An 18,893-nucleotide genomic window follows, 5' to 3' on the forward strand; every position below is an offset into this window, starting at 1 on the left:
TCCATTCCATTACACTTTCCATATCATTCCATTCCATTCCGCATTTAATTCTTTCCATTCCACATTCCATTTCATTCCATTCCGCATTCCATTCCACATTCCATTCCATTCCACATTCAATTCCACATTCCATTACCTTCTGTTGCACATTCCATTCCATTCCATTCTTTTCCATTCCACGTTCCATTCCATATTCCATTCCACGTTCCATTCCATTCCATTACACATTCCATTCCACATTCCATTCCATTCCATTATACTTTCCATTCCACATTCCATTGCACAATACATTTCGTTCCATTCTACATTGCATTCCACATTTCATTCCATTCCATTCCGCGTTGTAATACACATTCCATTATACATTCCATTCCATTGCATTCCACATTCCGTTCCACATTAAATTCCATTGCATTTCACATTCCAATCCGCATTCCATTCCATTATATTCCACATTTCATTCCATTCCATTCCACGTTCAATTCCATTCCATTGCATTAAACATTTCATTCCATTCCATTCCGCATCCCATTCCTTTCCATTCCAATTCATTCCATATTCCATTCCATTCGATTGCATTCCAAATTGCATTTAACTCCATTCCAAATTCCATTCCGTTCCTTTACAAATTCCATTCAATTCCATTCCACATTCCATTTCATTCCATTCCATTCCATTTCACATTCCACAGCATTCGATTCCTTACCACATCCATTGCTTTCCGTTCTGCATTCCTTTCCATTGTATTCCACATTCCATTCCACATCCCATTCCATTCCATTCCACATTCCATTCCTCGTTCCATTCCACGTTCCTTTCCACGTTACATTCTATGTTCCTTTCCACATTCCATTGCATATTCCATTACATTCCTTTCCACATTCCATACCATTTCTTTGCTTTCCATTCTAATTTCCATTCCATTCCATTCCACATTCCATTCCATATTCCATTTCATTCCATTCCAAATTCCATTCCATTCCAGTCCGCATTTCGTTCCTCATTCCATCCCTTTCCATTCCACATTCCATTCCACATTCCATTCCTCATTCCATCCAATTCCATTCCGCATTCCATTCCACATTCCATTCCTCGTTCCATCCCATTCCATTCCACATTCCATTCCACTTCCCATTTTATTCCAATCCACATTCCATTCCATTCAATCCCACCTTCCATTCTATTCCAAATTCCATTCCATTCTATTCCACATTCCATTACATTAGATTCCACATTCCATTCCATTCCATTCCATATTTCATTACAGTTTCCATTCCACATTCCATTCTATTCCATTCTATTCCATATTCCATTCAATTCCATTCCACTTTCCATTCCATTCCATTCCATTCCAGATTCCACTCCACATTCCATTCCACATTTCAATCCACGTTCCATTCCATTCCATTCCTCATTCCATTCCATTCCATTCCACTTTCCATTCCATTGAATTCCGCATTTCATTCCATTCCATTGCATTCCACATTCCATTACATACCATTGCGCATTAAATTCCATTCCATTCCACTCTATTCCACATTCTATTCCTTTCCATTCCGTATTCTACTCCATTCCATTCCACATTCCATTCCACATTGCATTCCATATTCTATTCCAAATTCCATTCCATCTCTTTCCACATTCCATTCCATTCCATTACACGCTTTACTCCATTCCATTCCACATTCCATTCCATTCCATTCCACATTACATTCCATTCAAATACTTATTTCATTCCATTCCATTGCATTCCACATTTCATTCCAATCCATTCCATTTCCAGTTCCATTCCTTAACACTGTCCATTCCAGTCCATTCCACATTCAATTCCACATTCCAATCCATTCCATTCCACATTCAATTCCATATTCGATTACATTCTTTTCCACATTCCATTGCATTCCATTCCACATTCCAATCCATTCCATTCCACATTCATTCCACATTCGATTACAGTGTTTTCCACATTCCATTCCATTCCATTTCACATTCCATTCCACTTTTTATTCCATTCCATTCCACGTTTCATTTCACCTTCCATTCTGGCTTCCATTTCACTTTCCATTCCATTCCATTCCACATTCCATTCCATTCCACATTCCATTACATTCCATTCCAAATTGCATTGCACATTCCATTCCGTTCCATTCCATTCCAATTTGCATTACACATTCCATTCCACATTCCATTCCACGTTCCAATCCACATTCCATTCCATTCGATTCGTCATTCCATACCATTCCATTCCATTCCATAGTGGATTCCATTCCATTCCATTCCACATTCTATTAATCATACCATTCCATTCCGTTCCACATTGCATTTCATAATTCATTGCATTCCATTCCGCATTCCATTCCATTCCACATTCCATTCCTTTCCATTCCACATTCCATTCCACATTCCATTCCACGTTCCACTCCACATTCCATTCCACGTTCCATTCTGCTTTCCATTCCATTCCATTCCACCTTCCATTCCACTTTCCATTCCACATTCCTTTCCACATCCCATTCCACGTTTTATTCCATTCCATTTCACTTTCCATTCCACATTCCATTCCACGCTCCATTCCATATTCCATTGCAAGTTCTATTCCACCTTCTATTCCAAGTTCCGTTCCACGTTCCGTTCCATTTCATTGCATGTTCAATTCCACATTTCATTCCATTCAGTTCCACTTTCTGTTCCACATTGCATTCCACTTTCCATTCCACAATCCATTCCACATTCCTTTCCACATTCCATTCCAAATTCCATTCCATTCCATTCCACATTCCATTCCACATTGCATTCCATTCCATTCCACATTCCATTCCACATTGCATTCCATTCCATTCCACATTCTATTCCACATTCCATTCCATTCCTTTTCACATTCCATTCCTCGATCCATTCCATTCCATTGCACATTCCCTTCCAAGTTGCATTCCAATCCATTCCACGCCCCTTTCCACATTCCATTCCACATTGCGTTCCACGTTCCATTCCACTGTATTCCACGTTCCTTTCAATTCCATTCCACTTTACATTCCACTTTTCATTCCACATTCCATTCCACATTCCATTCCACGTTCCATTCCACGTTCCATTCCATTCCATTCCACTTTCCATTCCACTTTTCATTCCACATTCCATTCCACATTCCATTCCACGTTCCATTCCACGTTCCATTCCATTCCATTCCACTTTCCATTCCACATTCCATTGCAAATTATATTCCACGTTCCATTCCATTCCATTCCACATTCCATTCAATTCCACTCCACATTCCATTCCATTCCATTCCATATTCCATTCGATTCCTTTCCATTCCATTCCACATTCCATACCTTTCCATTCCAATCCATATTCCATTCCTTTCCATTCTACATTCGATTCCATTACATTCTGCATTCCATTCCATTCAATTCCACATTCCATTCCTTTCTATTGCATTCCACAGTCCATTACATTCCAATCCGCATTCCATTCCGTTTCATTCCAATCTATTCCCCATTCCATTCCTTTCCATTCGACATTCCATTCCGCATTCCATTCCACATTCCATTCCACGTTCACTTCCATTCCATTCCATTTTCCATTACCTTCCATTGCACATTCCTTTTCATTCTATTCCTTTCCATTCCACTTTACATTCCATATTCCATTCCACGTTACATTCCATTGCATTACACATTCCATTCCACATTCCATTCAATTACATTACACTTTCCATTCCACATTTCTTTCCACAATACATTGCATTCCATTCCACATTGAGTTCCACATTCCATTCCATTCCTTTCCGCATTGTCTTACACATTCCTTTACACGTTCCATTCCATTGCATTCCACATTCCATTCCACAGTAAATTCCATTGCATTTCACATTCCAATCCACATTGCATTCCATTCTTTTCCACATTCCATTCCATTCCATTCCACGTTCCATTCCATTACATTGCATTCCACATTTCATTCCATTGCATTCCGCATTCCATTTCATTTCATTCCACTTTCCATTCCATTCCATTCCATTCCAAATTGCATTTAATTCCATTCCACATTCCATTCCGTTTCTTTCCAAATTCCATTCCATTACTTTGCACATTCCATTTCATTGCACATTCCATTTAATTCCATTCCACATTCCATTTCATTCCATTACATTCCATTCCACATTCCATAGCATTCCATTCCTTTCCACATTGCATTACTTTCTGTTCGGCATTCCTTTCCATTTTATTCCACATTCCATTCCACATCCCATTCCATTCCATTCCGCATTCCATTCCTCATTCCATTCCACGTTCCTTTCCACGTTCCATTCTATGTTCCTTTCCACATTCCATTACGTATTCCAATATATTACTTTTCACATTCCATGCCATTCCATTGCTTTCCATTCCAATTTCCTTTCCATTCCTTTCCACATTCCATTCCATATTTGATTCCATTCCATTCCACTTTCCATTCCAAATTCCATTCCATTCCATTCCACATTCCATTCCTCATTCCATCCCTTTCCATTCCACATTCCATTCCACATTCCATTCCTCATTCCATCCCATTCCATTCCATATTCCATTCTACTTTCCATTCTATTCCTATGCACATTGCATTCCATTCAATCCCACTTTCTATTCAATTCCAAATTCCATTTCATTCTATTCCACATTCCATTCCATTAGATTCCACAGTCCATTCCATTCCATTCCACGTTACATTACACTTTCCATTCCACATTCCATTCTATTCCATTCTATTCCATATTCCATTTAATTCTATTCAACATTCCATTCCTTTCCATTCCACATCCCATTCGATTCCATTCCACATTCCATTCCATTCCATTCCATTCCATTCCACATTCCATTCCATTCCATTCTTTTACACATTCCATTGAATTCCTTTCTATTCCACATTCCATTCCATTCCATACAACATTCCATTCCATTCCATTCCACATTCCACTCTGCATATCATTCCACATTCCATTACACATTCCATTCCACTTTCCATTCCATTGCATTCCACTTTGCACTGCATTCCATTTCACATTCCATTCCTTTCAATTCCACATTTAATTCCATTCCATTGCCATCCACATTCCATTGAATTCCTTTCCACTTTCCATTCCATTACATTCTATTCCACATTCCATTTCATTCCATTCCACATTACATTCCATTCAATTCCACATTCCTTTAGACATTCTATTCCACGTTCCATTCCATTTCATTCCACATTCCATTCCATTCAATTCCACATGCCATTCCTTTCCATTCCACATTCCATTCCTCATTCCTTTCCTTGCCATTCCACATTCCATTTCTTTCCATTCCACATTGCATTCCATATTCCATTCCATTCCATTCCACACTCAATTCCACATTCCATTCCATTCAATTTCACATTTCATTCCACCTTCCACTGCATTCCATTCGACTCCAAATTACGTTTATTTAAATTGCATTCCACATTCCATTCCATTCCATTCCACATTCCATTCCTTTTCATTCCATTCCACATTCTATTAAATTCCATTCCATTCCACATTCCATTCTATTCCACTCCATTCCATTCCACGTTCCAATCAATTCCATTCCATTTCACATACCATTCACATTGCATTCCACATTCCATTTCTTTCCATTCCACAATCCTTCCCACATTGCACTCCATTCTATTCCACGTTCCATTCCACATTCCATTAGGTGTTCCATTCCACGTTCCATTCCACATTCCATTTCACATTCCATCCCACCTTCAATTCCATTCCATTTGATTCCATTCCTCATTCCATTCCATTCCTTTCCACTTCCCATTCCTTTCAATTCCACATGCCATTCCATTCCACTGCATTCCACATTCCATTAAATTCCATTCCGCATTCAATAAAATTCCATTCCATTGTGAATTCCATTCCTTTCCATTGCAAATTACATTCCATTTCATTCCACTTTCCATTCCATCCCATTCTATTCAATTCCATTCCATTCCATTCCAGATTCCATTCCACATTCCATTCCCTTCCTTTCAACCTTCCATTCCATTCCTTTCAACATTCCATTCCACGTTCCATTCCACGTTCCATTCATGTTGCAGTCCATAAAATTCCACATTCCATACCATTCCATTCCATTCCATTCCGCATTCCATTCCATTCTATTCCACATTCTATTCCACATTAAATTCCTTTCCATTGCACTTTGCATTCCACATTATATTCCACGTTCCATTCCGCATTCCATACCACATTCCAATCCACGTTCCATTCCATTCCATTCCACTTTCCATTACAAGTTTCATTCCATATTCCATTCCATATTCTATTCCAGGTTAAATTCCATTCCATTCCACGTTGCGTTCAATGTTCCATTCCCTTCCATTCCACGTTCCACTCCACATTCCATTCCACGCTCCTTTCCACATTCCATTACACGTTCCATTCCACGTTTCATTCCAAGTTCCATTTCACGTTCCATTCGATTCCATTCCACGTTCAATTCGACAGTCCATTCCATTCCATTCCAGATTCCATTCCACATTCCATTCCGTTCATTCCACATTCCTTTAAAGATTCCATTCCACATTCCCTTCCAAATTCCATTCCACATTCCATTCGGTTGCATTCCACATTCCTTTCCACATTCCATTCCCCATTCCTTTACATTCCTTTCCACATTCCATTCTACATTCCATTGCATTCCATTCCACATTCCATTCCACATTGCATTTCATTCCAGTCCACATTCCGTTTCACATTCCATTGCATACCATTCCACTTTCCATTCCATTCCATTCCACTTTCCATTCCACATTCCATTCCCTTCCATTCCTTTCCAAATTCCATTCCATTCCATTCTACATTCCATTCCATTCCATTCCACATTCCATTTCACATTCCATTCCACATTCCATTCCATTCCATTGTATTCCATATTCCATTCCATTACATTCTGCCTTCCATTCCATTGCATTCCAATTTCCATTCCACATACCATTCCACATTTCTTTACGCATTCCATTCCACGTTCCATTCCATTCCACATTCCATTCCATTCCATTCCACATTTCATTCCATTCAATTCCACATTTCATTCCATTCCATTGTATTTCACATTCTATTCCATTCTAGTCCACATTCCTTTCCATTCTATTGCACATTCCATTCCATTGCATTCCTCATTCCATTCCATTGCATTCCATTCCACATTCCAGTGCCGATTGCATTCCTCATTCCATTCCTTGTTCCATTCCTCTTTCCATACCACATTCCATTACACGTTCCATTCCAAGATACATTACATGTTCCATTCCATTCTCTCCATGTTCCATTCCACATTCCATTCCATTCAATTCCCCGTTCCATGCCACATTCCATCGTTTCCATTCCACTTTCATTTGTACATTCCATTACAGAATCCATTCCACATTGCATTTTCTTCCTTTCCATATTCCATTCCACGTTCCATTAAACATTCCATTGCATTCCATTCCACATTCCATTCAACACTCGATACCATATCCCATTCCATTCCACTCTACACTCCATTCCACATTCAATTTGATTGCATTCCACATTGCTTTTAACTTTCCATTGAACATACGATTCCATTCCACATTCCCTTCTATATTCGATTCCACATTCCATTCCAATCCATTCCACTCTTCATTCCACATTGCATTCCATTCAATTACAAATTCCATTCCACATACCATTCAATTCCCTTCCACATTCCTTTCCATTCAATTCCACATTCCATTCCACGTTCCATTTCACATTACATTCCACCTTCCATTCCACTTTCCATTCCTTTCCATTCCACGTTCAATTCCACTTTCAATTCTGTTCCATTCCACGTTCCATTCTACATTCCTTTGCCCATTATATACCACGTTGCATTCCATGTTCCACGTTCCATGGAATGCAATGGGGAATGGAATGTGGAATTGAATGTGGAATGGAATGGAATGCAATGTGGAATGGAATGAGGAATGGAAAGGAATGTGGAATGGAATGCAATGTGGAATGGAATGTGGAATGGAATCGAATGGAAAGTGGAATGGAATGGAATGGAATGTGGAATTGAACGTGGAATGGAATGGAATGCAATGTGGAATGGAATGTGGAATGGAATGGAATGGAATGGAATCTGGAAAGGAAAGGAATGGAATGTGGAATGGAATGGAATGGAATGTGGAATGGAATCGAATGGAATGTGGAATGGAATTTGCAATGGAATGTTGAAAGCAATGGCATGGAATGCAATGTGGAATGGAATGGAATCGAATGTGGAATGGAATGGAATGGAATTTGGAATGTAACGTGGAATTGAATGGAATGGAAGGGAATGGAATGTGGAATGGAAATTAATGTAATGCAGAACGTAATGGAATCGAATGAGGTATGGAATGGAATGGAATGTGGAATGGAATGTGGAATTGAATGTAATGTGTAATGGAATGTAATGTGCAATGGAATGGAATGGAATGCAGAATGCAATGGAATGGAATGTGGAATGGTATCGAATGGAATTAAAAGTGGAAAGGAAAGGGGAATGGAATGGAATTGGATGTGGAATGGAATGTGGAATGCAATGGAAATGAACGTGGAATCGAATGTTTAATGGAATGGAATGGAAAGTGGAATGGAATGTGGAATAGCATGGAAAGGAATATGGAATGGCATGTGCAATGAAATGGAATGCAATGTGAAAGGGAATGGAAAGTGGAATGCAATGCAATATAAGGGGCTGTGGAATGGAACATGGATTGGAACGTGTAAAGGAAGATGGAATGGAAAGTGGAATGGCTAGTCGAATGTAACGGGGAAAGAAACGGGTAATGGAATGTGGATAGGAATGTAATGGAATGGGGAATGGAAAAGAATGGAATCGGGAATGGAATGGAATTCAAAGGAATGTGGAATGGAACAGAATGGAATGTGGAATGAAATGGAATGAAATGTAGAACGCAACATGCAATGGAATGGAATTGAACGTGGAATGGAACGTGGAATGGAATGTGAAATGTAGAATGTAATGCAATGTATTGTGGAATGGAATGTGGAATGGAATATGTAATGGAATGGAATGGAATGGAACGTGGAATGGAATGGAATGGAAAGTGGGATGGAATGGGATGGGATGGATTTTGGAATGGAATTGAATGCAATATGGAATAGAATGCAATGGAATTAGGAATGGAAGGGAATATGGAATGGAATGGAATGTGTAATGGAATGGATTGGAATGATAAGTGGAATGGAATGGAATGGAATGCAGTGTGGAATGGAGTGCAATGGAATGGAAAGGTATGTGGAATGGAATGGAACGGAAAGGAATGGAAAGTGGAATGGAAGGCAATGGAAGGTGGAATGGAATGTTTAATGGAATGGAACAGAATGTGGAATGGAATGGAATGAAATGTGGAATGGAATGTGGAATGGAATAGATTGGAACGTGGGATTGAATGGAATTGAATGTGGAATGGAATGTGGAATGCAATGAAATGCAATGTGGAATGGAATGTGGAATGGAATGGAATGGAATGTGGAAGTGAATGGAATGGATAGTGGAATGGAATGTAGAATGGAATGGAATGTGGAATGGAATTAAATATAATGTGGATTGGAATGCAATGCAATGTGGAATGGAATGGAATGGAATGAAGAATGGAATAGAATGGAATGTGGAATGGAATGGAATGAAATGGAAGGTAGAATGGAATGGGATAGAATGTGGAATGGAATGGAATAAAATGTAATGTAATGGAATGGAATGTGGAATGGAATAGAAAGGAATGTGGAATGAATTGGAAAGGAATGGAATGTGGAATGGAACGAGGAATGGAATGACATGGAATGTGGAATGGAACATGGAATGGAATGGAATGTGGAATCTAATATGGAATGTAATGTAATGTAATGTGGAATGGAATGTGGTATGGAATGCAATGCAATGTGGAATATAATGAAATGGATTGTGGAATGTAATATTGAATGGAATGTAATGGAAATTTGAATGGAAAGTAGAATGGAAGGGAATGTGGAATGGAATGTGTAATGGAATGAAATGCAATGTGGAAAGGAATGTAATGGAATGTTAAAAGGAATGGAATAGGATATGGAATGGAAAGTAGAATGGAATGGAATTGAATGTGGAATGGAACGTGGAATGTAGTGTAATAGAATGTGGAATGGAATGGAATGTAATGTGAAATGGAATGTGGAAGGCAATGTGGAATGTAATGGAAAAAGGAATGGAAAGCAATGGAATGTGGAATGGAATGGCATGCAATGTGGAATGGAATGTGGAATGGAATGCAATGTGGAATGGAATGCTATGGAATGTGGAATGGAATGGAATGGAAAGGAATGTGGAATGGAATAGAATGGAAATTGGAATGGAATAGAATGGAAAGTGGAATGGAATGGAATGGAATTTGGAATGGAATGTGGAATGGAATATGAAATGGAATGGAATGAAATGTGGAATGGAACGTGTAAAGGAACGTAGAATGGAAAGTGGGATGGAAAATGGAAATGAATGGAATCCAAGGTGGAATGGAATAAAATGGAATGTGCAATGGAATGGAAGGGAATGAGGAATGGAAAGGAATGGAATGTGGAACTTAATCCAGAATGCAATGGAATGAAATTTGCAATGGAATGTGGAAAGGAATGTGGAATGGAATGGAATGGAATGCGAAATGAAATGCAATGGAATGTAGTGTGGAATGCAATGGAATGTGGAAAGAAATGTGGAATCGAGTGGAATGAATGTGGAATGGAATGTGAAATGGAATGGAATGGAAAGTGGAGTATAATCTGGAATGGAATGCAATCGAGTGCAGAATGGAACGTGGAAAGGAAAGTGAAATGGAACGTGGAATGGAACGTGGAATGGAATGGAATGGAACGTGGAATGGAAAGGAATGGAAAGGAATGTAGAATGGAATGGAATAGAATATGGAATGGAATGCAATAGAATGGAATGGAATGAAATGGAATTTGAATTGGAATGAAATGCAATTTGAGATGGAATGTGGAATGGAATGTGGAATGGAATGGAATAGAATGTGGAATGGAATATCAAATGGAATGAAATGAACTGCGGAATGGAAAGTGGAATGGATCATAGAATGAAACGTGTAACGGAACGTGAAATGGAACGTGGAATGGAATATGGAATGGAATGCAATTGAATGTGGAATGCAAAGAAATTGAATGTGGAATGCAAAAAATGGAATGTGGAATGGAGTGGAATGGAATATGGAATGGAATGGAATGTGGAATGGAATGGAAAGGAATGAGGAATGCAATGGAAAGGAAAGTGGAATCGAATGGAATGGAATGTGGAATAGAATGTGAAATGGAACGGAATGGAATCGAATGTGAAATGGATGGAATTGAATGGAATGTGGAATGGAATGGAATAGAATGTGGAGCGGAACTTGGAATGGAATGTGGAATGGAATGGAATGGAACGTGCAGGGTAAAGTGGAATGGAACGTGGAATGGAACATGGAATGGAATGGAATGCAATGTGGAATGGAATGGAATGGAAGGTATAATGGAATGGAATATAATGTGGCATGGAATGGATTGGAATGGAGTGGAATGTGGAATGGAATGGAATGGAATGTGGAAAGGAATGAAGAATGGAATGTGAAGTGGAGTGTGGAATGGAATGGGGAATGGAATGGAACATAATGTGCAATGGAAAGGAATGGAATGTGGACTGCAATGGAATGGAATGTAATGGAACGTGAAATGTAATGTAATGGAATTTGAAATGGAATTCAATGGAATTTGGAACGGAATGAAGTGCAATGTGGAATGGAATGGAAATCAAAATGGAATGGAAAGTGGAATGGAATGGAATGGAATGTGTAATGGAATGGAATGGATTGTGGAATGAAATTGCATGGAATGGAATGTGGAATGGAATGGAACGGAAACGAATGGGATGGAAAGTGGAGATGAGTGCAATGGAAGGAGGAATGGAATAGAATCGACACTGGAATGGAATGGAATGTGGAATGGAGTGGAATGGAAAGAATGCAAACTGGAATGGAATGGATGGGAATGTGGAATGGAATTTTGAATAGAATGTGGAATGGAATGGAATTGAATGTGGAATGGAGGGGAATGGAATGTGGAAAGGAAAGGAATGGAATACGGAATGGAATGGAATGGAATGGAATGTGGAATGGAATGCAATGGAATGGAATGCGGAAAGGAATGAAATGAAATTGAATGGAATGGAAAGGAATGTGGAATGGAATGGAATGCAATGTGGAATGGAATATGGAATGGAATGGAATGGAGAGTTGAATGGAATGGAATGCAATGTGCAATGGAAGGGGGAATGAAAAGGAATGGAATGTGGAATGCAAAGTGAAAAGGAATGGAATGGAATGGAATGGAAAGTGGAATGGAATGGAATTGAATGGAATGGAAAGTGGAATGGAATGGAATGTGGAATGGAATGGAATCGAATGTGAAATGGAATGTGGAATGAAATGGATTTGAATGTGAAATGGGATGGAATGGAATGAGGAATGCAGTGGAAAGGAAAGTGGAATCGAATGGAATGGAATGGAGTGGAAAGAGGAATAGAAAGGAATGGAATGTGGAATGGAATATGGAATGAAAGGTGAAATGGAATGTGGAATGGAATGGAATGTGGAATGAAATGCAATGGAAAGGAATGGAATGGAATGTTTAATTGAACTGAAATGAATGTGTTATAGAATGGAATGGAATGTGGAATGGAATGGAATGGAATGCAATTCGGAGTGGAATGGAATGAAATCAAATGAAAAGTGGAATGGAATGGAATAGAATGTGGAATGGAATGGAATGGAATGTGGACTGGAAGGTAACGGAAAGGAATGTGAAATGGAATGAAACGGAATTTCGAATGGAATTGAATGGAACTTGGAATGGAATGGAATGGAAAGTGGAATGGAAAGGAAAGGAATGTGGAATGGATACGGATTGGAATGTAATGGAATGTGGAATGGAATGGAATGGTTTGCAGAATGGAAAGGAATACAATTGAAAGTGGAATGGAATGGAATGTAATGTGTAATGGAACGGAATGGAAAGGAATGGAATTTTAAATGGAATGAATGTAATGTGGAATACAACGGAATGGAATGTGGAATGCAATGCAATGGAATGTTGAATGGAATACAATGGAGTGGAATGAGGAATGGAACAAAATGGAACGTTCAATAGAATGTATAATGGAATGGGCACTGGAATGTGGAATGGAATGGAGTGGAATACGGAATGGAATGTGGAAAGGAATGGAGTGGAATGAGGAATGGAACGGAGTAGAATGTGGAACCGAATTGAATGGAATGTGGAATGGAATGTTGAATGGAATGCAGAATGGAATGGGGAATGGAATGTGGAAAGGAGGATTAATGGAATGGAATGGAAAGTGGAATGAAATGTGGAATAGAATGGAATGGAACGTGGAATGGAAAGTGGAATGGAATGTGGAATGGAAGAGAATGGAATATAGAATGGAATGTGGAATGGAGTGCAATGGAAAGTGGAATGGACTGGATTGGAAACTAGAATGGAATGGAATGAAGAGCAATGTGGTATGGATTGCAATGGAATGTCTAATGGAATGTGGACAGGAATGGAGTGGAATGTGGAATGGAATGTGGAACGGAAGGGATTGCAGTGTGGAATGAAATGGAATGCATTGTGGAATGGAACTGAATGGAATGTGGAATGCAATGTGGAATGGAATGGAGAGGAATGCATTGTGGAAAGGATTGGAATGGAATGTGGAATGGAATGGAATGGAATATGGAATGCAATGGAATGGAATATGGAATGGAATGTGGAATGGAATAGAATGGAATGTGGTATGCAATGTGGAATGGAATGGAATGGAATGGAATGTGGTATGGTTTGTGGAATGGAATGGAATGGGATGTGGAACGGAATGGAATGTAGTGTGGAATTGATTGAAATTGAAAGGAATGTGGAATGGAATGTGAAATGGAAAGGAAAGGAATGTGAATTAGAATGGAAAGGAATGTGGAATGGAATGGAATGGAATGTGGAATGGAATTTGGAAAGGAAAGTGGAATAGAATGGAATGGAAGGTGGAATGGATTGGAATGGAAACTGGAATGCAATGGAATGTAATCAAATGTGGAAATGAATGGAATGGAATAGGGAATGGAAATGAAAGTTGAATGGAATGTAATGTGGAATGGAATGGCATGCAATGTGGAAAGGAATGGAATGGAATGTGGAATGGAATGGAATGAAATGGAATGTGGAATAGAATGAAATGTGGAATGGAAGAGAATAGAATGTCAAATAGAATGGAATGGAGTGTAGAATGGAATGTGGAAAGGAAGGTATTGGAATGTGGAATGGAATGGAATGGAATGTGGAATGGAATGTGGAATGAATGGAATGGAATGTGGAATGGAAAGGTATGGAATGTGGAATGGAATTTAATGGAATGTGGAATGGAAAGTGGAATGGAAAGTGAAACGGAACGTGGAATGGAACGTGGAAGGGAAAGTGGAATGGAACATCGAATGGAACGTGGAATGGAAGGTGTAATGGAATGAAATGAAACGTGGAATGAAGAGTATGCAATGGTACGTGAAATGGAATGGAATGGAATGTGGATTAGAATGGAATGGAATGTGGAATGGAATGGAATGGATTTTGAAATGGAATGGAATGGAATGTGGAATGGAATGTGGAATGGAATGGAATGGAATGTGTAATGAAATGTGGAATGGAATGGAATGCAAATTGGAATGGAATGGTGAATGGAATGGAATGGAATTTGTAATGGAATGGAATGGAATGGAAAGCAATAGGGCATGGAATGGAATGTGGAATGGAATGGAATGCAATGTGGAATGGAATGGATGGGAATGTGGAAGAGAATGGAATAGAATGTGGAATGGATTGTGGAATGGATTGGAATGGAATGGAATGCAATGGCGAATGGATTGTGGAATAGTTTGGAATGGAATGTGGAATGAAAAGTGAAATGGAATGGAATTTAATAGAAAGGAATGTGGAATGGAATGGAATGGAATTCAATGTGCAATGGTTTGGAACGGAATAGAAGGGAATGGGATGCAGAATGGAATGTAATAGAATGTGGAATGGAAAGTAATTGAATGCGGAATGCGGAATGAAATTGAATATAATGCGGAATGGAATGTGGAATGGAATAGAATGGAATTTGGAATGGAATGGAATGGAATGGAGAGAAATGCAATGAGGAATGGAATGAAAAGGAATGTAGAATGAAATGTGGAATGCAATGGAATGGAAAGTTGAATGGAATTTGGAATGGAATAGAGTGGAATGCGGAATGGAATGGAATGGAGTGTGGAATGGAATGGATTTGAATGTGGAACGGAATGGAATGAAATGTTGAATGTAATGGAATGTAATGAAATGTGGAATGGAATGGAATGGAATACAATGAGGAATGGAATAGAATGGAATGTGGAATGGAATGGAATGGAATGTGTAATGGAATTGAATGGAAAGTGGAATGGAATGGAATGGAATGTGGAATGGAATGTGAAATGGAATGAAATGGAATTCAATGGAATTTGGAATGGAATGGAATCAAATGGAATATGGAATGGAAAGGAATGGAATGGAATGTGGAATGGAATGGAATTGAATGTGCAGTGGAATGCAATGGAATGTGCAATGCAATGGAATGGAACGTGGAATGGAATTTGGAATTGAATGTAAAGGAATAGAATAGAATGTGGAATGGAATTGAATGTGGAATGAAATGGAAAGGAACGAAATGGAATGGAATGTGGAATGGAAAGGAATGGTATGTGGAATAGAATGGAATGGTATGTACTTTGGAATGGAATGGAATGGAAAGTGGAATGGAATGTGGAATGGAATGGAATGGAATGTGGAATGGAAAATAATGGAATTAAGTGTAATGGAATGAAATGTTTAATGGAATGGAATGGAATGTGGAATGGAACTGAATGGAATGTGTAATGGATTGTGGAATGGATAGGAATGGAATGCGCAATGGAATTTGAAATGGAATGGAATGGAATGGAATGTGTAATGAAAAGGAATTGAATATGGAAAGGAATGGAAAGGAATGAATTTCGAATGTAATGGAATAGAATGTGGAACGGAAGAGAATGGAATGTGGAATTCAAAGGAATGGATCGTGGAATGGAAAGTGGAATGGAACATGGAACGGAATGTGGAATGGAATGGAATGGAACATGCAGTGGAACGTGGAATGGAACGTAGAATGGAATGGAATGGAATGGAATAGAATGGAATGTGTAAAGGAATGGAATGGAATGTGGAGTGCAATGGAATGGAACGTGCAATGGAACTTGGAATACAATGGAATGGAATGGAATGGAATGGAAAATGGAATGGAATGGAATGTGGAATAGAATGGAATGCAATGTGGAATGGAATGGAATGGAATGTGGAATGGTATATGGAATGGAATGGTACGGAAAGTGCAACGGACTGCGGAATGGAATGTAATGGAACGTGAAATGGAAAGTGGAATGGAACGGAATGGAAAGTGGAATGGAATGTGGAATGGAATGGAAAGGAATGTGTAATGGAATGGAAAGGAATGTGGAACGGAATGCAAGGGAACGTGGAATGCAATGGAATTAATTGTGGAATGGAATGGATAGAATGTGTAATGGAATGGAATGGAATGAGGAATGGAATGCAATGGAACGTGGAATGTAATGGAATGAAATGTGGAACAGAATGGAAAGGAAAGCGGAATGGAATGTGGAATGGAACGGAATGTGGAATGAAATGTTTAATGGAATTTAATGGAAAGGGATGTGGAATGGAATGTGTGATGCAATGCGGAATTTAATGGAATGGAATGTCGAATGGAATGTGGAACGGAATGGAAGGGAATGGAATGGAATACGGAATGGAATGGAATGTGGAATAGAATTGAATGGAATATGGAATGGAAAGGAATGGAATGTGGAATGGAAATTGGAATGGAATCGAAGGGAAAGTAATGTGGAATAGAATAGAATGGAATGTGCAACGGAATGTGAAATGGAATGTGGAATGGATTGTGGAATGGTATAGAATGGAATGGAATGAAATGTGGAATGGAATGGAATGGAATGTGCAATGGAATGAGGAATGGAGTGGAATGGAATTGAATGGAATGTGGAATGGAATGTGGAAAGGAATGGAATGGTTGATGGAATGGAAAGTGGAATGGAATGGAAATGTATTTTTAATGGAATGTGGAATGGAATGGAATGGAATCCAATGTGGAATGGAATGGAATGGAAAGTGGAATGAAATGGAGTGGAATGTGGAAAATAAATGGATGGAATGGAATGCAATGCAATGAGGAAAAGAATGGAATGGAATGCAATGTGGAATTGAATAGAATGGAATGTGGAACTGAATTAAGTGGAATGTGAAATGGAAAGGAATGGAATGTGGAATGGAATGGAAAGGAAAGTGGAATGGAATGTGGAATGGAATGCATTGGAATGGAAATGAATGTGGAATGGAATGTGGAATGGAATGGAATGGAATGGAATGTCGAATGGAATGTAATTGAACGTGGAATGGAATGTAATTGAACTGGGAATGGAATGTGGAATTGAGTGGAATGGAATGGAATTCAATGTGGAATGGAATGTAATGGAACGTGGAATGGAATGTGGAATTGAGAGGAATGGAATGCAATGTGCAATGGAATGGAATGGTATACAATGTGGAACGGAATGGAATGGAATGTGGAACGGAAAGCAATAGAATGTGGAATGGAATGGAATGGAATTGAATGGAATATGGAATGGAATGGAATTGATTCTGGAACGGAATCGAAAGGAATATGGAATGGATTGGAAAGGAATGTGGAATGGAATGGAATGGAATGAAATGTGGAATGGAATGGATTGCAACGTTGAATGGAATGGAATGGAATGTGGAATGCCAAGGAATGGAATGAAATGTGGAATGGAACGGAAAGGAATGCAAAGTGGAATGGAATAGAATGGAATGTTGAATGCAATGGAATGGAATGCGGAATGGAATAGAATGGAATTTGGAACCGAATGGAATGCAATGTGGAATGGAATGCGGAAAGGAATGCAAAGCAATGGAATGAAATGGGGAATTGAATGGAATGGAATATGGAAAGGAATGGAATGGAATGGAATAAAATGGAATATGGAATGGAATGGAATGTGGAATGGAATGTGGAATGGAATGGAGTGGAATGTGCAATGGAATGGAATGAAATGTGGAATGGAATGCGGAACGTAACGGATTGGAATGGAATGCGGAATGGAATGGAATGGAATGGAATGGCATGGAATTGAATTGAATGTGGAATGGAATGTGGAATGGAATGGAATGGAATATGGAATGGAATGGAAAGGATTGTGGAATGGAATGTGGAATAAAACGGATCGAGTAGTGGAATGGAATGGAATGTGGTATGGAATAGAATGTAATTTGGAATGGAATGTGGAATGGACTGCGGAATGGAATGGAGTGGAAAGTGGAATGGAATGGAATGGAATATGGAATGGAATGCAATGGAATGTGGAACGGAATGGAATTGAATGTGGAATGCAATGGAATGGAATGTGGAATTCAATGTAATGTATCGTAGAAAGTAATGTGCAATGGAACGTGGAATGGAATGGAAATTAACGTACAATGGATCATGGAATGGAACGGGGAATGGAATGAAATGGAATGGAACGGAATTGAATGGAATGGAAGGTGGGATGGAATGGAATGCAGTGTGGAAAAGAATATAATGAAGTGTGGAATGGAATGGAATGGAATGTGAAATGCATGGAATGGAACGTTGAATGGAATGTGG

The sequence above is a fragment of the Pongo pygmaeus genome, chromosome 15, assembly GCF_028885625.2.
Source record: "Pongo pygmaeus isolate AG05252 chromosome 15, NHGRI_mPonPyg2-v2.0_pri, whole genome shotgun sequence".
Lineage (NCBI taxonomy): Eukaryota > Metazoa > Chordata > Mammalia > Primates > Hominidae > Pongo > Pongo pygmaeus.